This window comes from Arachis stenosperma, chromosome 6 (assembly GCF_014773155.1).
Source record: "Arachis stenosperma cultivar V10309 chromosome 6, arast.V10309.gnm1.PFL2, whole genome shotgun sequence".
Lineage (NCBI taxonomy): Eukaryota > Viridiplantae > Streptophyta > Magnoliopsida > Fabales > Fabaceae > Arachis > Arachis stenosperma.
In genome coordinates this window covers 101,022,629-101,040,944 of record NC_080382.1, presented here as the reverse complement: position 1 = coordinate 101,040,944, position 18,316 = coordinate 101,022,629, and the positions used below count along the sequence as shown (strand labels likewise).

At 41.3% G+C, this 18,316-nt stretch overlaps 1 non-coding gene across 1 annotated transcript; it reads right to left on the bottom strand.

The window, feature by feature from the left end:
* Positions 1-3,480: 3,480 nt before the first annotated feature.
* On the bottom strand, positions 3,481-3,588 carry LOC130938421 (small nucleolar RNA R71). The gene has a single exon (XR_009069588.1). It is a non-coding gene; the product is annotated as a small nucleolar RNA R71 (small nucleolar RNA).
* Between the last annotated feature and the right edge of the window lie 14,728 nt (positions 3,589-18,316).

Sequence of the window (18,316 nt, the reverse complement as noted above, 5' to 3'; positions counted from 1 at the left end):
GTCATTTACTCATTTCTGTACACCCTAGGCTACTAGTTTATTATAAGTAGGACCTTTTTCTATTGTATAGAAATCTTTTGATCACTTTTAGATCTCTAGATCATCTTTTGATCACTTTTAGATCTCTAGATCATCTTTGGACATTTTAGTTCTTAGATCATTGGGAGGCTGGCCATTCGGCCATGCCTAGACCCTGTTCTTATGTATTTTCAACGGTGGAGTTTCTACACACCATAGATTAAGGGTGTGGAGCTCTGCTGTACCTCGAGTATTAATGCAATTACTATTGTTCTTCCATTCAATTCCGCTTGTTCTTTATCCAAGATATCACTTGTTCTTCAACCTGATGAAGGTGATGATTGATGCCCATCACCATTCTCACCCATGAACAAGGTGACTGACAACCATTCTTGTTCTACAAGCATCTGAGGCTTAGTGAATATCTCTTGGATTCCTGATTGCACGATGCATGGTTGATCGCCTGACAACCGAGTGCTCGCCTGACAAACGAGCCAGCCATTCCGTGAGATCAGAGTCTTCGTGGTATAGGCAAGAACTAATGGCAGCATTCAAGAGAATCCGGAAGGTCTAACCTTGTCTGTGGTATTCTGAGTAGGATTCAATGACTGAATGACTGTGACGTGCTTCAAACCTGTAACCTACTGGGCGTTAGTGACAGACGCAAAAGAGTTATTCTATTCCGGTAGGGGAGGGAACCAAACCGGTGATTGGCAGCACTGTGACAGAGTGCGTGCATTAGCTTTCACTGCGCGGATGGGAGGTAGCTGCTGACAACAGTGAGACCCTACACGAGCTTGCCATGGAAAGGAGTAAGAAGGATTGGATGAAGGCAGTAGGAAAGCAGAGACGGAAGGGAAGGCATCTTCATACACTTGTCTGAAGCTCTTACACCAATGATATACATAAGTATCACTATCTTTATCTTTTATGTTATTTTCGTTCATCACCATATATATCTGAGTTTGCCTGACTAAGATTTACAAGATGACCATAGCTTGCTTCAATACTAACAATCTCCGTGGGATCGACCCTTACTCACGTAAGGTTTATTACTTGGACGACCCAGTGCACTTGCTGGTTAGTTGTGCGAAGTTGTGTAATGCCATGGTATTGAGCTACCACGTTTTTGGAGCCATTACCAGGGATTATGAGAGTTGTGAAAAAGTATAGTTCACAATTTCGCGCACCAAGTTTTTGGCGCCGTTGCCGGGGATTGTTCTAGTTTTGAGCAAGCCTTTGGTAACATCAGTGCCAAGATCCGGCAACAACATCAAATTTTTGGTGTTATTGCCCGGACTTGTTCAGGCTGGACAACTGACGGTTCATCTTGTTGCTTAGATTAGGTATTTTTTTTTTCGAAATTCTTGGAGATAAATTCTAGAGTTTCATGATGATTTGTTGAAATCTGGCTGGCTGAGAAGCCATGTCTAATCTGATTGGACCGAGGTTTCAACTTATCACCACAAGAGCTTGTTGATTTCGTATCAATCTTGCTTTTGGAGCAGTGATTTGCTAAGGCTTGGCTGACCTTTGGTCATGTCTAGTGTTTTGGACCGAAGCTTTCTTTGAGAGCTTGGCTGGCTGTGAAGCCATGTCTAATTCCTGGACCGGAGTCTTAGACTAGCATTGCACTGATTCCTGGAATTTTTATTAAGAATTTTGATACCTTTTTCCACTTAATTTTCGAAAAATACAAAAAAATTTTACAAAATCATAAAAATCCAAAAATATTTCTTGTTTGAGTCTAGTGTCTCATCTTAAGTTTGGTGTTAATTGCATGCATTCATTCATGTGTCTTAAGAATCCTCAAGTAATTCTTGATGATTTTTGTGTTCTAACCTTTGAATTCTATTGACTTGAAGTATTTTGTGTGTCTCATATGCATTTTCAGTTCATTAGTGTCAGTAGTATACAAACTGCTAAGTTTGGTGTCTTGCATGCATTGTTATTTGATTCTTGTTGCATTCTAATTATTAAAAATCCAAAAATATTTTTAATTTGTGTCTTTTCAAGTCAATGATACAAGGGATTGAAGATTCAGAACACACTGCAGAGGAATTATACAGAAAAAGCTGAGCATTCAAAATGCCCATGAAGAAGGCAGACTGGCGTTTAAACACCAGCCAGGGCACCTGGTTGGGCGTTTAACGCCCAAAGAGGTAGCATTTTGGGCGTTAAACGCCAGAATGTATACCATTCTGGGCGTTTAACGCCAGGATGGTGCTAGGGGGAAGATTTTGTTTTCAAATCAATTTTTTTCAAGTTTTTCAAAACCAAATCTTTTTCAAATCAAATCTTTTCAATCAAATGCCTTCAAAATTAATTTCTTTCCTTTCAAAGATACTTTCTAACAATTAATGATTTGATTGAACATTTTTTGCCTTTTCTGTTAAGGAAGGTTTTATGTTTGAATCATATCTTTTCTTGTTAGGCAAGTCACTAATTTTCCAAATCAAATCTTTTAAAATAATTTTCAAAACATATCTTTTAAAATGGTTTTCAAATCATATCTTCTCAATCACATCTTTTTAAGACAATAACCTTTCAATAATATTTTTTATCATATCTTTTTCAAACTAGTTTTCAATCAAATCTTTTTAGTTTCTAATTTCAAAATTTTTTTCAAAAATCACTTGATTTCTATTCCACTTTCAATTTTCGAAAATTATCAATCAAATTTTCAAAATGTTTTCAAAATCTTTTAATTGAATTTTCGAAAATCCTCTTCCCTCCTTCTCACATCCTTCTATTTATGGAGTACCACTCTTTCTAAATGCACAATTCGAACCTTATCTAATTAAAGTTCGAATTCTCCTTCTCCTTCTTCTTTCTATTTCTCTTTTCCTCTGACATTTCAAGGAATCTCTATACTGTGACATAGAGGATTCCACATTTTCTTTTTCTCTTCTCTTTCATATGAGCAGGAGCAGAGACAAAGGCATTCTTGTTGAAGCTGATCCTGAACCCGAAAGGACCTTGAAGAGAAAGCTAAGAGAAGCCAAAGCACAACTCTCTTTAGAGGACCTGACCGAATTCTTCAAAGAAGAAGAACCCATGGCAGCCGAAAACAACAACAATGCCAACAATGCAAGGAAGGTGCTAGGTGACTTTACTGCACCTACTCCCGACTTCTATGGGAGAAGCATCTCTATCCCTGCCATTGGAGCAAACAACTTTGAGCTTAAGCCTCAATTAGTTTCTCTAATGCAACAGAATTGCAAGTTCCATGGACTTCCAATGGAAGATCCTCATCAGTTTTTAGCTGAATTCTTGCAAATCTGTGACACAGTCAAGACTAATGGGGTTAACCCTGAGGTCTACAGACTGATGCTATTCCCTTTTGCTGTAAGAGACAGAGCTAGAATATGGTTGGATTCTCAACCTAAAGAAAGCCTGGACTCTTGGGAAAAGCTAGTCAATGCCTTCTTGGCAAAGTTCTTTCCACCACAAAGATGGAGTAAGCTTAGAGTGGAAGTCCAAACCTTCAGACAGAAGGATGGAGAATCCCTCTATGAAGCTTGGGAAAGATACAAACAATTAATCAGAAGATGTCCCTCAGACATGCTTTCTGAATGGAGCATCATAGGTATTTTCTATGATGGTCTCTCTGAACTATCCAAGATGTCTCTGGATAGCTCTGCTGGAGGATCTCTTCATCTGAAGAAGACGCCTGCAGAAGCTCAAGAATTGATTGAAATGGTTGCAAATAACCAATTCATGTACACTTCTGAAAGAAATCCTGTGAACAATGGGACTAGTCAGAAGAAAGGAGTTCTTGAGATTGACACTCTAAATGCCATATTGGCTCAGAATAAAATATTGACTCAACAAGTCAATTTGATTTCTCAAAGTCTGTCTGGAATGCAAAATGCACCAAGCAGTACTAAGGATGCTTCATCTGAGGAAGAAGCTTATGATCCTGAGAACCCTTCCATGGAAGAGGTGAATTACCTAGGAGAACCCTATGGAAACACCTACAATTCTTCATGGAGAAATCACCCAAATCTCTCATGGAAGAATCAAGAGAGACCTCAACAAGGTTTCAATAACAATAATGGTGGAAGAAACAGGTTTAGCAATGGCAAACCTTTTCCATCATCTTCTCAGCAACAGACAGAGAGTTCTAAGCAGAATACTTCTGACTTAGCAACAATGGTCTCTGATCTAATAAAGACCACTCAAAGTTTCATGAATGAAACAAGGTCCTCCATCAGAAATTTGGAAGGACAAGTGGGTCAGCTGAGCAAGAAAGTTACTGAACTCCCTCCTAGCACTCTCCCAAGTAATACAGAAGAAATCCAAAAGGAGAGTGCAAAGCCATTAACATGGCCGAATTCTGGGAGGAAAGAGAGGAGGAGGACGCCACTGAGGAAGACCTCAGTGGGCGTGCACTAACCTCCAATGAGTTCCTCAATGAGGAACCTTGGGAATCTGAGGCTCAAAATGAGACCATAGAGATTCCATTGGACTTACTTCTGCCATTCATGAGCTCTGATGAGTATTCTTCCTCTGAAGAGGATGAGTATGTTACTGAAGAGCAAGTTGCTAAATACCTTGGAGCAATCATGAGACTAAATGACAAGTTATTTGGAAATGAGACTTGGGAGGATGAAACTCCCTTGCTCACCAAAGAACTGGATGACTTGTCTAGGCAGAAACTGCCTCAAAAGAGGCAGGATCCTGGGAAGTTTTCTATACCTTGTACCATAGGCACCATGACCTTCAAGAAGGCCTTGTGTGACTTAGGGTCAAGTGTGAACCTCATGCCCCTCTCTGTAATGGAGAAATTAGGGATCCTTGAGGTGCAAGCTGCAAGAATCTCATTAGAGATGGCAGACAACTCAAGAAAACAAGCTCATGGACTTGTAGAGAATGTTTTGGTAAAGATTGAAGACCATTACATCCCTACTGACTTCATAGTCCTAGAGACTGGGAAGTGCATGGATGAATCCATCATCCTTGGCAAACCCTTCCTAGCCACAGCAAAGGCTGTGATTGATGTTGATAGAGGAGAGTTGATCATTCAAGTGAATGAAGAATCCTTGGTGTTTAAGGCCCAAGGATATCCCTCTGTCATCATGGAGAGGAAGCATGAAGAGCTTCTCTCAAAACAGAGCCAAACAGAGCCCCCACAGTCAAACTCTAAGTTTGGTGTTGGGAGGCTACAACCAACTCTAAGTTTGGTGTTGAAACCCCACATTCAAACTCTAAGTTTGGTGTTGGGAGGTTCCAACATGGTTCTGAGCATTTCTGAGGCTCCATGAGAGTCCTCTGTCAAGCTAATGACATTAAAGAAGCGCTTGTTGGGAGGCAACCCAATGTTTTATAATTAATTATTTTCTTTTGTTATTTTATCTTTTTTGTAGGTTGATGATCATAAGAAGTCACAAAAACAATGAAAAAAGCAAAAACAAAATGAAAAACAGGAAGAAAAATAGCACACCCTGGAGGAAGAAGCTGCTGGCGTTTAAACGCCAGTAAGCCTAGCAGTTGGGCGTTTAACGCCCAGTCTGGCACCATTCTGGGCGTTTAACGCCAGAAAGGGGCACCAGACTGGCGTTAAACGCCAGTAAAGGGCAAGAACCTGGCGTTAAACGCCAGGAATGGGCACCAGCCCGGCGTTTAACGCCAGAAATGGCACAAAACGTGATTTTGAGCAACATTTGGTGCAGGGATGACTTTTCCTTGACACTACAGGATCTGTGGACCCCACAGGACCCTACCATCACTCTCTCTCTTCTTCCCCCATTCACCAATTACCTCAACACCTCTTCCCCAAAAACCCCTCACCTATCAAATCCCATCTTTCTCTCAACCACTCACATCCATCCCTCATAAAACCCCACCAACCTCACCCTTCAAATTCAAACCACTTTCCCTCCCAAACCCACCCATAATGGCCGAACCTTTACCCCCCTCTCTCCTATATATACCCTTCTTCAACCCTTCATTTTCACACAACCTAAACACCCTTTCTTCCCCCTCTTTGGCCGAATACACTACCATCTCCCTTCTTCTTCATTTCTTCTTCTTCTACTCTATTCTTTCTTCTTTTGCTCGAGGACGAGCAAACATTTTAAGTTTGGTGTGGTAAAAGCGTTGCTTTTTCATAACCATTTATGGCATCCAAGGCCGGAGAACCCTCTAAAAAGAGGAAAGGGAAGGCAAAAGCTTCCACTTCCGAGTCATGGGAGATGGATAGATTCCTCTCAAGGGTGCATCAAGTCCACTTCTATGAAGCTGTGGCCTTGAAGAAGGTGATCCCCGAAGTCCCCTTTTCACTCAAAAAGGGTGAATATCCGGAGATTCGCCATGAGATCCGAAGAAGAGGTTAGGAAGTTCTTACCAACCCCATTCAACAAGTCGGAATCTTGATGGTTCAAGAGTTCTATGCCAATGCATGGATCACCAAGAACCATGACCAAAGTGTGAACCCGAATCCAAAGAATTATCTCACTATGGTTCGGGGGAAATACTTGGATTTTAGTCCGGAGAGTGTGAGGGTGGCGTTCAACTTGCCTATGATGCAAGGAGATGAGCATCCTTACACTAGAAGGGTCAACTTTGATCAAAGGTTGGACCAAGTCCTCACAGTCATATGTGAAAAGGGCGCACAATGGAAGCAAGATTCAAGAGGAAAGCCGGTCCAACTGAGAAGGCATGACCTCAAGCCCGTGGCTAGAGGATGGTTAGAGTTCATACAACGCTCAATCATCCCCACTAGCAACCGGTCCGAAGTTACCATAGACCGGGCCATCATGATCCATAGTATCATGATTGGAGAAGAAATAGAGGTTCATGAGGTTATAGCCCAAGAACTCTATAAGGTGGCGGACAAGACCTCCACCTTGGCAAGGTTAGCCTTTCCTCATCTCATTTGTCACCTCTGTTATTCAGTTGGAGTTGACATAGAGGGAGACATTCCCATTGATGAGGACAAGCCCATCACCAAGAAAAGGATGGAGTACACAAGAGATCTCACTCATCATGAGATCCCTGAGATTCCTCAAGGGATGAATTTTCCTCCACAAAACTATTGGGAGCAACTAAACACCTCCCTAGGAGAACTAAGTTCCAACATGGGACAACTGAGGGTGGAGCATCAAGAACACTCCATCATCCTTCATGAAATTAGAGAAGATCAAAGAACCATGAGGGAGGAGCAACAAAGACAAGGAAGAGACATTGAGGAGCTCAAGCACTCCATAGGATCTTCAAGAGCAAGAAAGAGCCGCCATCACTAAGGTGGACCCGTTCCTTGATTTCCTTGTTCTTTATTCTTATGTTTTTCGATTTTTATGCTTTATGTTATCCATGTTTGTGTCTTGTGATCATTAGTGTCTTAGTGTCTATGCCTTAAAGTTATGAATGTCCTATGAATCCATCACCTTTCTTCAATAAAAACGTGCCTAATTGATAAAAGAAAGAATTGCATGAATTTTGAATTTTATAATAGTTTAATTATTTTGATGTGGTGGCAATATTTTTGTTCTCTGAATGTATGCTTAAACAGTGCATATGTCTTTTGAATTTGTGGTTCATGAATGTTGGCTCTTGAAAGAATGATGAAAAAGGAGACATGTTACTGAGGATCTGAAAAATCAATAAAATGATTCTTGAAGCAAGAAAAAGCATTTCAAAAAAAAAAACCGAAAAAAAAGAAAGAGAAAAAAAGAAAGAAAAAGAAAGAATAAAGTTGTGATCCAAGGCAAATAAGAGTGTGCTTAAGAACCCTGGACACCTCTAATTGGGGACTTTAGCAAAGCTGAGTCACAATCTGAAAAGGTTCACCCAATTATGTGTCTGTGGCATGTATGTATCCGGTGGTAATACTGGAAGACAGAGTGCTTTGGGCCACGGCCAAGACTCAAGAAAAAGCTATGTTCAAGAATCATCATACTTTACTAGGAGAATCATTAACACTATCTGGATTCTGAGTTCCTAAAGAAGCCAATCATTCTGAATTAGAAGGGATAGAGTGAGATGCCAAAACTATTAAGAGGCAAAAAGATAAAAGCCCCGCTCATCTAATTAATACTGATCTTCACAGATGTTTTTGGAATTCATTGCATATTCTCTTCTTTTTATCCTATTTGATTTTCAGTTGCTTGAGGACAAGCAACAATTTAAGTTTGGTGTTGTGATGAGCGGATAATTTGTATACTTTTTGGCATTGTTTTTAGTATGTTTTTGATATGATATAGTTAGTTTTTAGTATATTTTTATTAGTTTTTAATTAAAATTCACTTTTCTGGACTTTACTATGAGTTTGTGTGTTTTTCTGTGATTTCAGGTATTTTCTGGCTGAAATTGAGGGACCTGAGCAAAAATCTGATTCTGAGACCAAAAAGGACTGCAGATGCTGTTGGATTCTGACCTCCCTGCATTCGAAGCGGATTTTCTGGAGCTACAGAAGCCCAATTGGCGCGCTCTCAACGGCGTTGGAAAGTAGACATCCTGGGCTTTCCAGCAATATATAATAGTCCATACTTTGCCCAAGATTTGATGGCCCAAACCGGCGTTCAAAGTCACCTCAAGAAATCCCAGCGTTAAACGCAGGAACTGGCACCCAAATGGGAGTTAAACGCCCAAACTGGCACCAAAGCTGGCGTTTAACTCCAAGAAGAGTCTCTACACGAAATTGCTTCATTGCTCAGCCCAAGCACACACCAAGTGGGCCCGGAAAAGGATTTTTATGTCATTTACTCATTTCTGTACACCCTAGGCTACTAGTTTATTATAAGTAGGACCTTTTTCTATTGTATAGAAATCTTTTGATCACTTTTAGATCTCTAGATCATCTTTTGATCACTTTTAGATCTCTAGATCATCTTTGGACATTTTAGTTCTTAGATCATTGGGAGGCTGGCCATTCGGCCATGCCTAGACCCTGTTCTTATGTATTTTCAACGGTGGAGTTTCTACACACCATAGATTAAGGGTGTGGAGCTCTGCTGTACCTCGAGTATTAATGCAATTACTATTGTTCTTCCATTCAATTCCGCTTGTTCTTTATCCAAGATATCACTTGTTCTTCAACCTGATGAAGGTGATTATTGACGCCCATCACCATTCTCACCCATGAACAAGGTGACTGACAACCATTCTTGTTCTACAAGCATCTGAGGCTTAGTGAATATCTCTTGGATTCCTGATTGCACGATGCATGGTTGATCGCCTGACAACCGAGTGCTCGCCTGACAAACGAGCCAGCCATTCCGTGAGATCAGAGTCTTCGTGGTATAGGCAAGAACTGATGGCAGCATTCAAGAGAATCCGGAAGGTCTAACCTTGTCTGTGGTATTCTGAGTAGGATTCAATGACTGAATGACTGTGACGTGCTTCAAACCTGTAACCTACTGGGCGTTAGTGACAGACGCAAAAGAGTTATTCTATTCCGGTAGGGGAGGGAACCAAACCGGTGATTGGCAGCACTGTGACAGAGTGCGTGCATTAGCTTTCACTGCGCGGATGGGAGGTAGCTGCTGACAACAGTGAGACCCTACACGAGCTTGCCATGGAAAGGAGTAAGAAGGATTGGATGAAGGCAGTAGGAAAGCAGAGAGACGGAAGGGAAGGCATCTTCATACACTTGTCTGAAGCTCTTACACCAATGATATACATAAGTATCACTATCTTTATCTTTTATGTTATTTTCGTTCATCACCATATATATCTGAGTTTGCCTGACTAAGATTTACAAGATGACCATAGCTTGCTTCAATACTAACAATCTCCGTGGGATCGACCCTTACTCACGTAAGGTTTATTACTTGGACGACCCAGTGCACTTGCTGGTTAGTTGTGCGAAGTTGTGTAATGCCATGGTATTGAGCTACCACATTTTTGGAGCCATTACCAGGGACTATGAGAGTTGTGAAAAAGTATAGTTCACAATTTCGCGCACCAATACCCTAGCCCACCAATGTTTGAAGACTCAAGGCAATTCCGTAACCACATGTGGAGAACCAATTAAAGAGCAAAGCATGAAGGAGAAATTGGAAAAATTGGTGGGAAAGGAGGAGTCAAATTTTGTATTGGAACAATTGGAGGAGCCGATGATCATTGAAGAAAAGGGAGAGGTGGTTGAAGATTTAGGAGATGTTGAAAGTCCATGGGAATGTAGCATCATGGAGCACTCTTCCAAGAAGCTTGATATCGATGTTGAGGAGGGTGCACAACCTCTAAAGCATACCATCATTGGAGATTTGGAAGAAGCTTATCAAGAGATGGATTTCATCATAGATGAGTTTCTCTCTACAATGGAATCTCCCCCATTGGACATGAAGCTAAAATTATGAAAGAGTGTGTACAACCTCCCAAGGAAGACGGAAATGGCATGGTGTATATCGAAATCGAAGAATACGAAGAGGTTGATCAAGAGATGAACTCATCCATCAATGAATTTCTATCCAAAATTGAATCACCTCTCATTAAACAAGATGAAGTTCTTGAAGATAACACCAAGCCACGTAACAAAGAGGATGAGGTTGAAATTGAAGAAGCTGGTGAAGAGGTGGAAATAACTAAAGAAGAGCACATGGAGATGGACCTTGCATTGCCTAAGTGTGGGGAAGCCTCCCTTCCCAAGTTACCATCCAACACAACATTTAAGTGGGTAAAATCTCTATCTCTAAGCTTTAATTTCTCACTTGAATATAGTTTAATTGAAAATGATGGTCAACTTAGAACTCTTTGTGGAATTACAAGTAAAAAGGAGTTGTGTAGTGGTTGGAAAGTAGGTGTTAAGCTTATCAAGGTCAAGGCCCCAAGGTATAGGGATGATGTTGGGATAAGAATCACTTTGTATGGGTCTAGAAGGAAGCATTGGTGGAGTAAAGAGAATTCTGTGTGTCCACCACATTTATGTCAACCATCCATCCGACAAAATCTTGAAACTAAACCAACAGATGGATGTGAAGATAAGATATGGGATTCCGGTTCGCTATGTGAAGAACAAATATGGGGACTCGTATCTTGGGTAGAACTTTGCCCAAGCTTAATAAAAATGGTTGGAAATTCTGTCAACCAATTGAGAAGCATGGATCCTTGGAGATTCAAGGATGAGTACAAACATAAACCACCATGACAACAAGCATCTCAAAATGTCCAACTTAAGGACTTAAACTAAAAGTGCTAGGTGGGAGACACCCCACCATGGTAAACTCTTTCCACTCTCTTTAAATTTGCTCAATAAGTGATTTGAGTTACCATTGTAGGTAGATGTTTCATGCAAACTTGTTTGTACAACTTAATTGTTAGCTTAGTCACATGCATGTTGTGTTTAGTAGTAGATGAATAATATCAAAATTGCATTTTTGTGAATTGTATAATAGTTGAGTGAATAAGAGTAGTGAACACTACGGGGAGTCTTTGGGCAATTTAGAGTTTTTAGGCTTTTTCTAAAAAAAAAAAAGAGAGTGGACGCGCGCGCACACTGTACGTGCACGCGTCCCTGTGCGGATGCAACATCGCCCACATACCCGAGAGTTGGGCCTCTCTTGGGCAAACATTATGCCCTGAGCCCAACCTAACCCACGCGGACGCGCACCTGCCGCGTCCGCGCCGATGTGCTACTGTAAAATTTTTGAGCCAAACCCCAGAGAGTTGAGCCGGATCTGAGCCATTCTTAAGCCCCTGGCCCAACTCAACACGACGCGAGCGCACGCACTGCGCGCACGCACCGTATCCCAAATCGTCAACGTACGCGGACGCGCACTTGCGGCGCGCGCGTCTGATGCCAAGGCATCTTAGGCTAGTTTCACTAGCATTTTTCTGTTAGTTTTAGTTGTTTTATGCATTTTCTTGAGCTTAAAGTAACCAAGAATGGTTAAATGAATAACAAAGCAATGAACCATCCAAACAGTATGATTTTGGTGCAAATTTCATGAGTTTTTAGTTATATTACTTGAATGCTATGAATGAAAGATTTCTCATGAAATTTTGCAAGACTTTGATGCAGTTGTTTGGATGATTTTAGGGAAGAAGAGGCTAGGCAAGGAAGCAACAAAATCAATAAAGGAAGCTTGAATATCACATGTGGAGTTTAAGCTCCAGTTTAAGCTTAAACTGGAGCTTAAACGCCAAAATCATGAAAGCTGAGGAAAGGGCTGAAAGTGGCGTTTAACCTCCAGTTTAACCTTAAAATGGAAGTTAAACGCCAGAATTGAAAGCACCAGGGAGCCATTTCCACGTTTAAGCTCCAGTTTAACCTTAAACTGGAGCTTAAACGTGTTCGACCATTCTCCTCCAGGGTTGCGTTTTGCATTTCCACGTTTAAGCTCCAGTTTAAGCTTAAACTGGAGCTTAAACGTGTTCGACCTTTACCCTCCAGGATGGCTTTCCTCCATTTCCACATTTAAGCTTCAGTTTAACCTTAAACTGAAGCTTAAACGTGTTCGACAATTCCACACTCCAGGGTTGCCTTCTTCCATTTCCACGTTTAAGCTTCAGTTTAACCTTAAACTGAAGCTTAAACGTGTTCGAATTATATCACCTCCAGGAGTGTCCAACGTTTAAGTTGCAGTTTAAGCTTAAACTGCAACTTAAACGCCACTAATTGAAGAGGTTTCTGGGCCAAAGATAGTGCAGTTTAAGTTAGAATTTGAGCACAAGCATTAACTTAAACGTACTCTGGTATGAAACCCAATTGAATATCATGGTTTATGGGATTGGGCCTGAAGAATTGATGAGTCTGGAATTTCAATTTGTTGAGTCATGTGTCATTACTTGATTATCACTAAGTTAGCTCAATGAATGTTACAGAATTGGATCAGCAGCCTCATCAGGATTATGGATCATAAACCCAAAGCAAAAGGAAATCAAGGAAAAGCCTCAAAGCCCAAGAAACACAACAGAAGCTCAATTTAGAAAGTGTATAAATAGGATAGAAATTAAGTTAGTTAAAGGACGCAAGGACTTTGGATCATTTTTCTAGTTTTCATACTTTTTGTAATTGAATTCAGAGCTATGACTCACTAAACCCCCTTTCATTGGGTTAGGGAACTCTATTGTAATTCAATGAATCAATAATAGTTTTTATCTTCTTCTTCAATCTTTTCTCTTGAATTTTGTTAGAAAGCTTCTCGATCTAATTCCATTGGTTAGTTGTCTTGGGAAAGAAACTATCCATAATTGGAATCCTTCGGAACCTTGGGAAAGGAATGGAGGATTCATGCTAGAGAAGCTTTCTCATAGTGAATTGGATTGGGGTTTGGATGGATATTGTGACATGTAATCCTACCAAATTGTGGTTCATGAAACTGTGTGGTATAATCAGTGATCGAGCATCATCTCTTCTTATGAACATTTAAACCAAGGGATTGGGAATTTGTTTGTTTTTAGAGAGAATTGGTGAGCCAAGGGATTGGGATCCAATCATATAAGATTGCCAAGCAAAATTCAATGAATGCATTGGTTGAGGAAGGGATAAAAATGTTTTGATTCGGAGATCTCAATATCTCCTGAAACCCAATGAATTCCCCATTTCTGATCTACCACTTTCTCTTTACATTTTGCAATTAAATTCATGCAATCACCCCAATCCCTTTTTAATTTCAGCAATTTAGCTTCTCGCTCTTTAATTCATGCAATTTAAGATTCCGCAATTTCAATTTCTTGCCATTTACGTTTCCCGCAAATTTTACATTCCGCAATTCTCATCTAAATCTTGATTCAGCTCAACTAGAACACACTTCTAATCCGAATTGCTCACTCAACCAATCCTTGTGGGATTCGACCTCACTCTATTGTGAGTTTTTACTTGACGATAACCGGTGCACTTGCCGGAAGGAATTTTTGCCGATCGTGCAATTTCCTAAAATCGTAAGCATCAGCGTCCTTACATGCTGCCACCAATCTGGGCTTTTAACCCGAGAGTTGGGCGTGCCTCAAGCCCACTATAAGCTTCAGGCCCAATCTCATGTACGCGTGCGCGCACTGTACGCGCACGCGCCCTTACCTAATCTGCCATACCACGCTAGAGCGCACTTCACGCTCACGCATGATTCTCCATTTTCCTCAATGCGCGCGGACGCGTACGTGCCGCGTGCGCGCCGGTTTGGTAGCGCGACTTGCAGGCCATGCTCCAGAGAGTTAGGCCTGAGTTGGGCCAACTCTAAGCCTCTAGCCCAACTCCATGCACGCGTGCGCGCACTGTACGTGCACGCGTCCTTTCCTGGTTTGACTCATTCACGCTTAAGCGCGTTGTACGCGCACGCGTAGGTCCCGAGCTTTCTCAATGGATGCGGACGCGCAACGTGCGCGCGCGCGCCGATTCAAAAATAGGGATAACCCTAATGCGCGACGCATATTGCGCAGTCCCGCACTTCCCCCCAACCTCCATTTCCGTTTCTTCTTCTACTTCCCCCCATAACCACCACCTCTGCTCCGCCGACCACCACCACACGGCCGCCCCTTCTCTCACCGTCACACCACTCGTCCTCGTCCTCTCTCTCTCTCCTCCACTCACTCTCTCTCCTCCCTTCCGTCTCTTAGCCTCACCGTTGTCCGCGGCCACCACCGCTGCCGTTCCACCATCACTGCCGGCGGCACCCTCCCTCTCCTTCATTATTACACATCCTCGCTGACCTTCTTTCACTCAGCCCCTCATTCTTCCGATCACCACCACCGCCACTCATCTTTCCGGCCACCGTCCACGGCGGCGCAGCTCCTGGCCCTATTGCCCCCCTTTTTTTTCCATTCCAGTATTAGTTCCCTTGCTCCCAGGTTCCTGCTCCATTTCTGTTTGATTTTTTCTGTTTTTCCTTTTAATTGTTCATTCATGTTAGTTATTGTAAGTGCATGTTAGTTAGTTATTGTAATTGCATGTTAGGTTAGATAGATATAATTGCGGTTAGGTAGCTAGGGCTGGATAGAGGGTTCTAGGCCTGATAATTGCTCCGTATGTGCATATTTGCTGCTTGCTTCCTTAGGTACTGTATGTTGGTTTTGGGTTGTCATTTCATGCAATATGTGTTGCTAAATAATATCTGTTTGCTGCTGTGCGTAATTGATGTTATTTTCTGTGCTAATTTGCTATCCGGGAACGTCCAATTTTAAGCCGGAATGCTGCCCGATTTTCAAGGAAATTAGTTTCATTTTGGTCTTTATTTCAGTTTTGGACAAATTTCCATTTCCTTTTTGACTTCCCGGATTTGCACAATCATTGTGAACATGAACCGCAACATCTCGTTTAATTGAGCCTATATATCATCATATCACTAATCCGCTTTTCTAACTCACTAATTTCTTTAACCATTTAACTTCCACTCACCTTTAACCCCCTTTAACAGTTCTTTCCAAAATATGATGATATTATTGCTTTTTGAAGATGAGTTGTTGACTTTAATGAAACTTGCATTCTTGGTTTACTTGTTCACCTTTGCGTATTCTTTGCAACATCATGTTTGTTATTGCCAACTGTATCCTGAACATGCCTTCTGTGTTACATGCTAAATGTTTTATATATCTTATCATATTTCTCAGGATGTCGGATAAAGGCAAAGCTATAGCCACTGCTTCTAAGAAGAGAAAACACTCTACCCCCTCCATTCCTTCCATCTACAAGCATTATGCTAAGAATCCATTGAATGATGAAGAAAAAGAAAATCAACAGTTGCCTTCTACCAATCCAGACAAATTCTCCAATCTCTACTGTGAGCTTCGGTTTTCTAGATATCGAACAACAAAGCTGAATATTGAGAAGAAGTTGCTCCTACCTACTGATGTGAGACGGTCCATTACTGGTCGGATCTTTGAGTTAGGTATCGACTTTATTGACCGGGACTTGGGGGATATAAATATATCTTGGGTGAAAGAATTCTACTGCAACTTCTTCCGTCCCACATTGGATTTGGTTCAGGTGCGCGGTAGAGAGATTATGATCACCGAGACTGCCATTGAGGAGGCATTACATTGCCGACACATTCCGGATGACCTGTGTGCCCATCAGCAGGCAGAGATAGCCATCCATACCATGACCTTTGACTATGAGGCGCTTCGGCGCGTGATTGGGATACCAGATGCTACATGGGTTATGGATGCGGGCAACACCAAGCCTAAGGGGATGTTGTTTGCTCATTTGACTAGGGAGGCCAGGACTTGGCAGATGATCTTCGCCCACTACGTCCTGCCCACTACACACTTCTCTGAGATCCCCATGGAGATGCTCCTGCTGATTGGATGTGTCATGGAGGGAAAGGATGTCTCTTTCCCTAGACTTATCAGACAATGCATGTGGCGGACGCATATTCGTGGCCTACTTCCATTTCCTACATTGGTCATGAGTATGGTGGCCCTAGCTGAGGTCCCATGACTGGACGATGATGTGCGACCACCACCCCCTGATGCAGATGACAGGGAGGTTACTATCCCCTGGGGTGGTTGGGTGCACGAGAGACCACCTGTTAGACGCCGCTCTAGGGCTAGAGCTGTCGTGGGGACGCCTTCACCATCAGCCCTTACAGCTGCCCCATCATCCTCTACAGCCGCAGCTCCCTCATCATCTACAGATTCACCAGCAGCACCTGAGCCTACCTATCTCCTGGTCCAGCGTCTTTTCCGGTTTTTAGAGCGCGAGAGACGCCATGTCAGACACCGTTTAGATCGGATGGACCAGGCACTTATTTCTTTGGGTGCTGAGCTACCTCCGCTTCCCGATTCTCTGACCTCCGATGAGCAGGATCATCAAGAGGAGGATGTGGAGGGACCAGTTCAGCAGGATGCCCCTGACACTACCGAGCCACCACAGACTCATGAGGAGCCGGTGCCACAGCCACAGCCACAGCCAGCGCCTATCGTTGTACCTCCCACTGATCCTCCGGTTTAGCATCGAGGACGATGCTTGATTCTAAGTGTGGGGAGGGCACCGGTAGCATTATTTGGAAACCGGTGAACTTTTCAGCCTAGTTATCTTATTTTGCACATCTTTGTATATATTTTGATGCATTTCTAGTTTGCTTTGGATACTTTTATTGCTTATTTTGGATTTTAGATATTTGGATGCTTTTGGATATTTCTAGATGTTTTGGATGATAGATTCCGTACTTTTAGTTGGATTTTTCTTTTTTTTATACATTTTTGTTTATCTTTATTTTTAGTTGTGGTTGTGATTAGAAATCATATTTTGAATTGCAAATACTTAGTCACCCTTTTTGCATAATATATTGGTTTTAAGTGAAAAAAGAAAGGGTGAACTAAGAAAAATTTTTAAATTTTTCAATCACAACAATGCTTAGTCAAACATTGAAATTTTCCAAGGAATTTGAACATAGGGTGTCAACCCAATTGATTGAAAGAAAATTTTTGGTAAAACTTGCTTGAATTTCACACTTTGTGAAGCATGTATTGAATTAAGGACACAAGCTTGTGAGACTTGAGCCTATTGATGTGGTTACATTTGATAACCACTTATTTTCCATTTCTTGTGTGAAATTGCTCTCTTTCTATGATTATGATCCTTGATTTGCTTGATTTTATATGTCCATTTATCTCTTGTATTTATGCATTTACATGATTGAGGCCATCATTTCATTAGCTCACTTATCCAAATAGCCAACCCTTTTATATTCCTTTGTTAGCCAATTTGAGCCTACGATTAACCCACTTGTTCTTAATTTTAGCACATTACAAGCCTTAAAGCGAAAAACAATAAATGTCCTTATTTGGGTCTTTGATTAGCTTAGGCTAGAGTGTGTGAGTATCATTCAAGTGTGGGAACCTTGGGACATTGGGTGAATAAAAGGGTAATTTTGTATTGTTATCGAAAATATTGGGAATTGGGTACATACTCATGTATTGATCAAATGTAAAACCTTATGCATTGAGATTCTTGTATATAAAAAAAATATGAGAAAAACAAAAGAAAAAGAAAAAAATGATAGGAAAAAAAATATATAGAAAAAGAAAGAAAAAAGAAGAAAAAAAAAGAAAGGAATAAAAAGGGGACAAAATGCCCCAAATCAAAGTGAAGCTCAATAAAATCAATGCATAGGTGTTGTGAAATTAGAAAGGAATACATGAGTATGTGAAAAAGTGAAGAATGGGTAGTTAGAATAGCTTGCATTTGTATAGGTCATTAAATAGGTTAGGTGGGAAAGTCTATGTTAATCAAAGATTCAAATCCTAGTCCACTTAACCATAAATGATCCTACCTTGACCCTAGCCCCATTACAACCTAAATGAAAGCCCTCATGATGAATGTATGCATGCATTAAATAAGTGTTGATTGTTAGAAGGAAATCAAATTTTGGAAACCATGATTAGAAGAGAATTGAGTGAATTAACCCTTAAACAC